The 7,885-nt window shown below is 38.9% G+C and overlaps 1 protein-coding gene across 1 annotated transcript in view; it reads right to left on the reverse strand.

Annotated features, from left to right (window-relative positions):
* LOC134816909 (transmembrane 9 superfamily member 2-like) overlaps positions 1–7,885 on the reverse strand; it is a 129,731-nt gene that overhangs the window by 75,508 nt on the left and 46,338 nt on the right. The gene's annotated exons all lie outside the window — the stretch shown is intronic.

Here is a 7,885-nt window from a genome sequence, read left to right on the forward strand (position 1 = left end):
CCAACCGAGGTATGAGTTTTCAGAAGTCTTCGGTTTATGAGTCTTTTGTTTTGGGAATGTAATTTTTGAGAATTATTACGACCAAATGTTTTTTAATTTTGTCTACCATTGCAGTTGTCTGTTAGTGTTGATACAACAGAGTTAACAGCAGTTTCAAGTGAAACGAGTGTAGCAGAAAATTTCATAGTCGGTCCTTCGTGGTGAGCTGTTTCCCCCGAAGTACCCACTACTAGCCCTCCTTGTTTCATCAACTTTCTTGATATACAGGGTGGTCCAACAAGCAACGATAGGGATATTTGATTAAATAGTCACTATTATATCTCAGCAGCGGATTTCGATATCCGATTAGGCTCTTGTATTTACATTTTCGAGAGACCGGTATTTCAACCTTAAGTTTCTAATTTAAGCATCAGTTTAACTTCAAGCCACTTCGTTGTAGATATGTTGTGCCCGAGATAGATAAGGACCATCGGTGATCGGACTACCTGGATGTTGCGCGTAAATAGCTACTACTCGATTAAATTCGATCGGACGGACGATCGAATGCGCGCACGTACATTCGCCACTTATTATAATGGGTTGACACGTAATAAACTATACCGCGCGCTACTGTAAATTCGGCCAAATGAGCCTAACTCGATGGGGCCGGGCGTCGCTTCCAATCCGCGCTCAGGCCCAAAACTCATTCGCCTTATCTATAGAAAATTCAAGCGTCATTCCACAAATCCAATTAAACTGATATAAATTTGATTGTTTGCACTTTGCACAATTTATTTATTATCTTATCTCAAAGCTTAGATTTTCGTAACACGTAAATAATACGCAAATTTGCAGGAATTATGTTAGATTTCACTTCGTTAGAATTCCGTTCGGACAGGAATTTTGTTCTAGCGAATTGATTTCTCGCGCCTAATAATATATAATGCTTTTGAACCTGGTAGATATTGAATCATCATGTTCAGCAGAAAAGGATAGACCTCTACACTCTTCAGATAATTTATTGTCCGTCATGACAGACATGACTCATGACTCCAGCATAAAATATTACTAAGTAGGACAAGTAAGTGATTTATGATCTAATATATGGAAGCTTGAACTTTTGATCACCAGACTTATTAATACAGTAGCTGTCTTCTAAATAGTGATGGCTGAACGTTGATTTAAAGCTAACGCGTGTCCCTCATGATCCATCATGGATGATGGACTATTCAGTTTTTGTGTAAGATAGGTTCACGTTTTCAGAGTTAAAGCCTTCATTATCATTTGGAGAGTTGAGATATGATCGCGAAAAACTAATAGTAAATACCTATTTGTATTCTTTACTAGCTTTTAAAACTCTCATTCAACGTTTGTAAGATTATAAATGATCGGTATGATTTCGTGATTTCTCAGAAACTGACCTACAAATAGTAACCTTGATGCACAGCAGCTGGACTCGCTAACAGTCATCACAGATCTCTAACTTAACAATTGTTTTGTCGCCATCAGCGTCAGAGATCTGGCCATCTATACTTTAACAACAGCTGATCCGAACTGCCAATACGTTATTGTAAGCTAATTCCAAGAAAAATATATCAGGTGCGCATCTTCTATCTAATTTTACGATGCACTAGTACAGCGGTTCAGACATCGAACTGGAGCGTGTTATTTGTCAGTTCTATTCATCAATTGTCAAGAGACACATACAGTAAAATATGTGAGCTGTACGGATATCTGCTCGTTGCAGACGACTCTATTAATAACACCACTCAGAGGGGAAGGAGTCCGTCAGACTGTCTACAGATTGACACTACCAGAGCATGTGTGAGTGAGGATATAACATCTTGAGCGAGAGAGCGAGGTGACATGCAGTTGACGGGTAATTGGGTGGTCTGAGAGGAACAGTTGAAGAGACACTGCACCTGGCGTCGCTAATCCTGATACAGCCAGCAACTCTTGTGATTAATGGTAATGTTACCAGGGAAACATGACCATATATGGTGGTAACTATCATTTCACGAACACAGTATATCTTGACAAATTGCACCCTAATGACTCTCCTCATGATCAGCCCTTTTGTCATTGAGAGTAGCTCTTTTCACCTCCCCGGCATTGAACTGTTAATTAGAAGGACTAGGTTCAGTGATATCGTGTATCAGAAGAAAGACTTGCATTTATTCATATGCATGCTATTATTACGTTCCACAATGATCTCACCCAGTAAAGTGATACGGGACCCCAGTCTGATATGTTATACTGTCAAATATACTTTCCCAGCTAATATGAGTAGGATTAATGGCCCGGGTACTCAGAGGGGGCTAGTTTAAGCATGCCCGTCAGTGCGGCCAGTGACAGATCACCCTCCACACGGCACTACTCATGAACAATAAAATCATCTCCCGTGAGCTCACACCCTCGATCTAATTACGGTTGAATATGAAATGTTTCTTCTCTCTGTGAGCCTCTTAAAGCGGTGGCGGTCTCTCTGAGCACTGAAGTCATCGTAAACGTGCAAATTGAATAACGATATAATGGGTCGCAAATTCAATCCGAGCGTTTTGATAAGGTGTATTGAGATTTCTATAGAAAGGAGACCTACACAGAGAAGTTACACTAGAGAAGGTATTGATATGTCCCAACAGCGGCTCAAATTTCGGGAAAATAAGGGTAAAATTCAGATAAAATTAAAGTTGTCTACCTACCAAATTTGGAGAAGACATTGTCTTGGATTGAATCTGATCATTCGATTAATTTAGTTGATTGAAGGGGGTGATTACTGGTGATACGGACAGGGTCGTTATGGTGATTACCGATTAAGTATCAGTAAATCCATCAAATTCACCACGTGTTAAGATTGCCTCCCCACTAACAGCAGCTGAGCTGTCCTATGATACAAGATTAAAATAGTTTCACAGCTAAGTATGTACCATTATAACAGTCGTATGAAGCGTTATATAAATAGCGCTCATATTATCACCACTACACCGGAGCATCAAGTGACCTGTCATGGAGCATTGTGTTTCTTCTCGCAGTTAAACAGTTGCTCCTCCACTCAATCATCTGACCGGTACCACGAGATCACGTGATAGGAGATTTTACGGAGCAGCTGAAAATAAACGTGCTTTGACGGGGCCTATAGCACGTGTGAACATGCGTTTTACCACGTGTTTCAGTGGACAGCACGTGTTTTAGTGAACAACACGTGCACCATTCAACGGGCCCTAACTTACAGAACATGAAAATGTCCACCGCAGGTATTAATAGTAGTAATATACTAACTCATATATATATAAGCTGACGTACGTAATTTGAGTCACGTGACTTATCTGATACAGACCACGTGGTCTCGAAAGTGAGCCCGGGATTGGCCACACAGATTCATAACGTGAGTAACATTAAAATGTGAGTGTATGCTCGGTTTCACGATGAATTCTGCTTGCAAAAAAGATATTGCTGCACAGCAAGTTTAATAAGTGTTTCAATAGAAGAGAAGCTTCTCCGTTATATTAGAGGGGGGATGACGCGGGTTCAATCTGCATGCAACTAGCTAGGTTAATAAAGAAGTTTTAGAATCTAGCATGTTTGATATAATCTTTAAGTGCATGGTAATAATATTCAACATACTTAGTTAGAGCATCTGGTGCATATTACGAATTTTTCAAAAGACGCAACTCGTCTGGAATCTTCTGTTGAACAGTTTATCTAAATTCTGTAAATTCCTAAGCTGTTGGTTTCGAAGACAGAACTCCATGTTGGCCAGGTGAAAATGCAACTTATTCCTAATTAGAATATGTGTGTTATGTGGGGTAGGGATGTGTGGTGAACATTATTAATATGAGGGATATAACATATTGGAGGGGATGTAGTAAAGTGTCCTCTGGACTACTTATGAAGACTAAACACAGAGACATCAAACAATGTGTCTTGGTGGTGATGGTAGTGCAGATGTTAGCACCGCTGCCACACACACACCACACGTAATATATAGCCATTACAATATGGTCGGTGTTAGTCAAAACAAAAAGTAAAAAGGGCACGGTATTAGGAAAATAGAATTACGTGATCAACAGAACCTTCAAGATTCTGAACCTTGGGGAAATAGTGTGACGTCATCCACAGAACGGTGGAAACTTGTCAACATGGCGTGCCTGGGTCGGGTGTATTTCGGTGACTTGTGGCTGTATTTTAGTGACTGGTACAACCATGCTAGTGACTAGCACGACCGTGCCACAGGGATTACACGCCCTTCATTATTCTAGATATCAAGATATTGCTGATTCGTGTCTTCACCATCCTGCCTTGATATGTGTATTAGCTATATTATATCAAATTATCATACTTTTAATATCACTCATTCACCAATGAGTCGTTTCCTGAATAGAATTCAATATTTTCACCAGGAAGCAAACTCAATAATGTCACAAGCATATTTTAAAAATCGGCGGATATGCGTCAAAAATGTTTATGTACGTGCAGACTTTTAAAATCTGTTCAGAATGAATTTACAGCCTCTGGATGAATTAACAGTGTCCCGGACTTACACTTTGCAGTCAACCTGATTAGGAATGTCCCTGATTCAATCAAAGTAACACATATAACTCCACTGCCTTGTACCCCTGGCCCTTGTATCATCAAAGTAAATGCTTATGTTAACCAACAGGTCCAACAGCTATGTATCCCAAAATAACCAAACTCTTGATATACACGTTTCCCCGATCTACACCAGAGTAATATGGGGTTATAATATGTAATGTCATAAATTAAATTAAATTGTCAGAACAATACCCCATTCCAACCTCTAATGATACGAACAACGCATAATTACCTGAATTTATGCCCGTATTTACCATAAATTTATGGTATTTACCTTAAATTTATGCAGATTAAATATGAACATAACCTCTCTCTCTCCCCCGCAACTCATTCGAAATTACTATATAAAATTACGACGTGCTGACTAATTCACTCCTCCGCGCACAGCTAAATTTAATGGAGATTTAATCAAGAAAGAGAATCTTTACAAGCAAAATCAGGTAGTGGTTTAAAAGATCTTGCCATTTTATAATAGCGCGCGGTTAATAAACATTCGTAAATTACATGACTCCTCCGTTTCTTCCCTTAACAGAGAGAAGATATTTCGATGTTTCATCTCACCAACTTCCTAAACTAATTACAGGGGACAAGAGAGAAGCATATAATATTATGTTGGATCATTATTGAGAAACTTGCTTTTGTTTCTCTCTAATATCAATGGAAATGTAACACAAAGTTGTGAGTTTCGTGTGTCATTAGCCGAAGAATGGCATAAATGTATTGGTAATTTGTCCGCGGTTCTATTATAAGATAAAAATAGAATATGTTAAGTACTTGTAAATATTGTAGACACACAAAGGGGAGGAATTTCATGACCATAGTGCACTGTGTGACCGGAGTAATTATATCGGTGGACATAAAAAATTTATATAAATATAATAATTATAATGAACAGTTATTAGCATCACCTGACTGTGTGTATATTTATATAATTATTATATTTATATCGTCCCCACATTAAAAGTAATGTGATGAGATGATAGTTAAGATGGTGGAGGTTTATTATAAATACAAATAAAAGTTTAGAACTCATCACACGACATTTACACACCCAAACCGATATGTTTAAGCAATTCTCTGACAGGTCAAAACATATTCTACAATCTACATCATTATTCATCATTGCTATCGACGTTTTTGATATCCAGAATTTATCATTAAAGCAATTGATTATGATACCTACATATTATGACTGTCCTTGCATTTTGTCAGAGAGGCTTCAAAATTAAGATCAGCACACTATTCAATATGCCTTTTCGCTTTCTTCGACAATTTTTCACATGACATATCTTGATTCTTGAATAATAGCCTGACAAATGCAGCATTTAATATTTAGATGGGAAAAGTATGGAGACAAAGTTTTGCATAATTTATCATACTGATTCAGCTAAAAGTAAAACAGATTCCATTCCGTTGATTTCTACACTTGTGTGTAATCCCAATAACCTATGATTGTCACTTTCCAACATACTAGGTTGACACCCCATGATTAAATACCATCATATCTCTTATTTAAATTGTATCCTTTATAGAAAAGAAACGGTTAAATTATGTACGTGGTTAATGCAGGAAATTAGGTTAATAAACCAATTACACACCACGTACTGGGTAAATGAATACCACGTTCTCGTGACAAGATATTTACTAAGTACTAGGACACACACACACACACACATGTTAAACTCTACATATCACAAGTGCCAGGAGGTGGTAACTGGACAAATACTTGAAATGTTTAATCACATACTTGGAATGTTTATTAACACAGCAAACACACCCCTTATTTAACTGAAGCTTATTGACTACGGTTAGTTGTATTCTAGACTGGTACACACCGCGGCCGTGCAGGTGGTACAGTATACAGGAAGTAGACTTTATACTTTCAGTTGACCAAACCTGGCAGTTCCACTGCTTTTAAGATAAAACTTCAAAACTTGAACCGTGGGAATCAGAAATACGAATGTACTCAATGATACCGGACGGCGCTGCCGCTTGCTGCCAATATATTCTTAAGCTCTACATTGCTGCCATGATCGCCATAAGAAAGAAGAACCGTTTATATTAATGCTTCTCGGAAGTGGAAAGCTATTTCTTAGTATACTTTAAAAACTAATTCGCAGCAATTTACTGCCATTATGCTCAACACAAAAGTAACATTTAGCTAGCAGAAGTGGTATGATACCCTACAGTTGAGTCGTAGCTGAAACCAAAAATTCGATTCCAGAAGCTCGCATTAGCATGTATCCACCCATTAGCGGTGTTATTTTGGGGCTGCTGCAGGAAGCTGGAGATTTCTAACGGCTATGTGTGCCGGGATACAATATTATTGATTTAATGTTTCCGGCATTTTGCCTAAGTCTCCAATTTGAGGTGACAGATTTTGGGCGTCAATTTGCAGGCAAATACCCTGATTCGAGAGCTCCAAACAAGGAAAATTTGTCCCGAGGATGTATTAAACCCGGTTTTGTGTCTTGAGTGAGAGACCGCAATTTGCAGAGGACTGCAGGATGTTCTCTCTAAATCAGTAGATAATAATTATTAGTACCAGTTTTCAGATCGGTAACTCCTGAAAGACAGGATCGGCAACTCTTTATATACTGTCGCGTTTACATCACAGGCTCTCTTACAGTCATGTTAAAGTCCCGGCTGTTACCACGCTTTAGCGCATGCTCTCTCAGAGATTCAAACAATTTGACGTATCACAAGTCAAACAGTTTAGGAACACACCGGCCCTCCCAGCCGGCCCCTACACACTGTCACTGTGTTGCACTGTGCAGCTCGGCTGATCGTTTGACAGCCGACAAGGTGACCACTGTTTGTCCGTGCTCCCTTTGAGAGCGGGCCCTGTGTACCCCCACTTCACCACCAACACTGCACATGATATTTTACAGTGCAGTTAGTGCCTCCAATTAGGCCCACTAAGTCTTCAACGGGCATGATTTAATACATTCCCAACATACCCCCTATGTTTTTTGGCGATGTTATTATCATTTAAGCGTAAATATTATCGTATTCATGTAATCAGTGGAGTAGTCCTGTTGACGGTAACATTGATTATGATATAAGGTGTTCCTAACAAAGGCCCCTGCTCCCATTGCGGCACAAAGACTGGTGAACATGTTGAAATTAGAACTTTCCGGTAAAAAAATTCCAGAATTTACGTGACTATCCCGGTGGATTTGACCGGCGTTTTAATTTTCGATGTGATGATCTCAGCTGTCTTGAATATTAACACAGTGAATAGAAATGACATTAGTGATATAACTGCTAACGCCATCAATTATAGAGATGACCGAACAATGCTCTCTGTATG

Source organism: Bolinopsis microptera, chromosome 6 (assembly GCF_026151205.1).
Source record: "Bolinopsis microptera isolate Bmic1 chromosome 6, MBARI_Bmic_1.0, whole genome shotgun sequence".
NCBI classification, from domain to species: domain Eukaryota; kingdom Metazoa; phylum Ctenophora; class Tentaculata; order Lobata; family Bolinopsidae; genus Bolinopsis; species Bolinopsis microptera.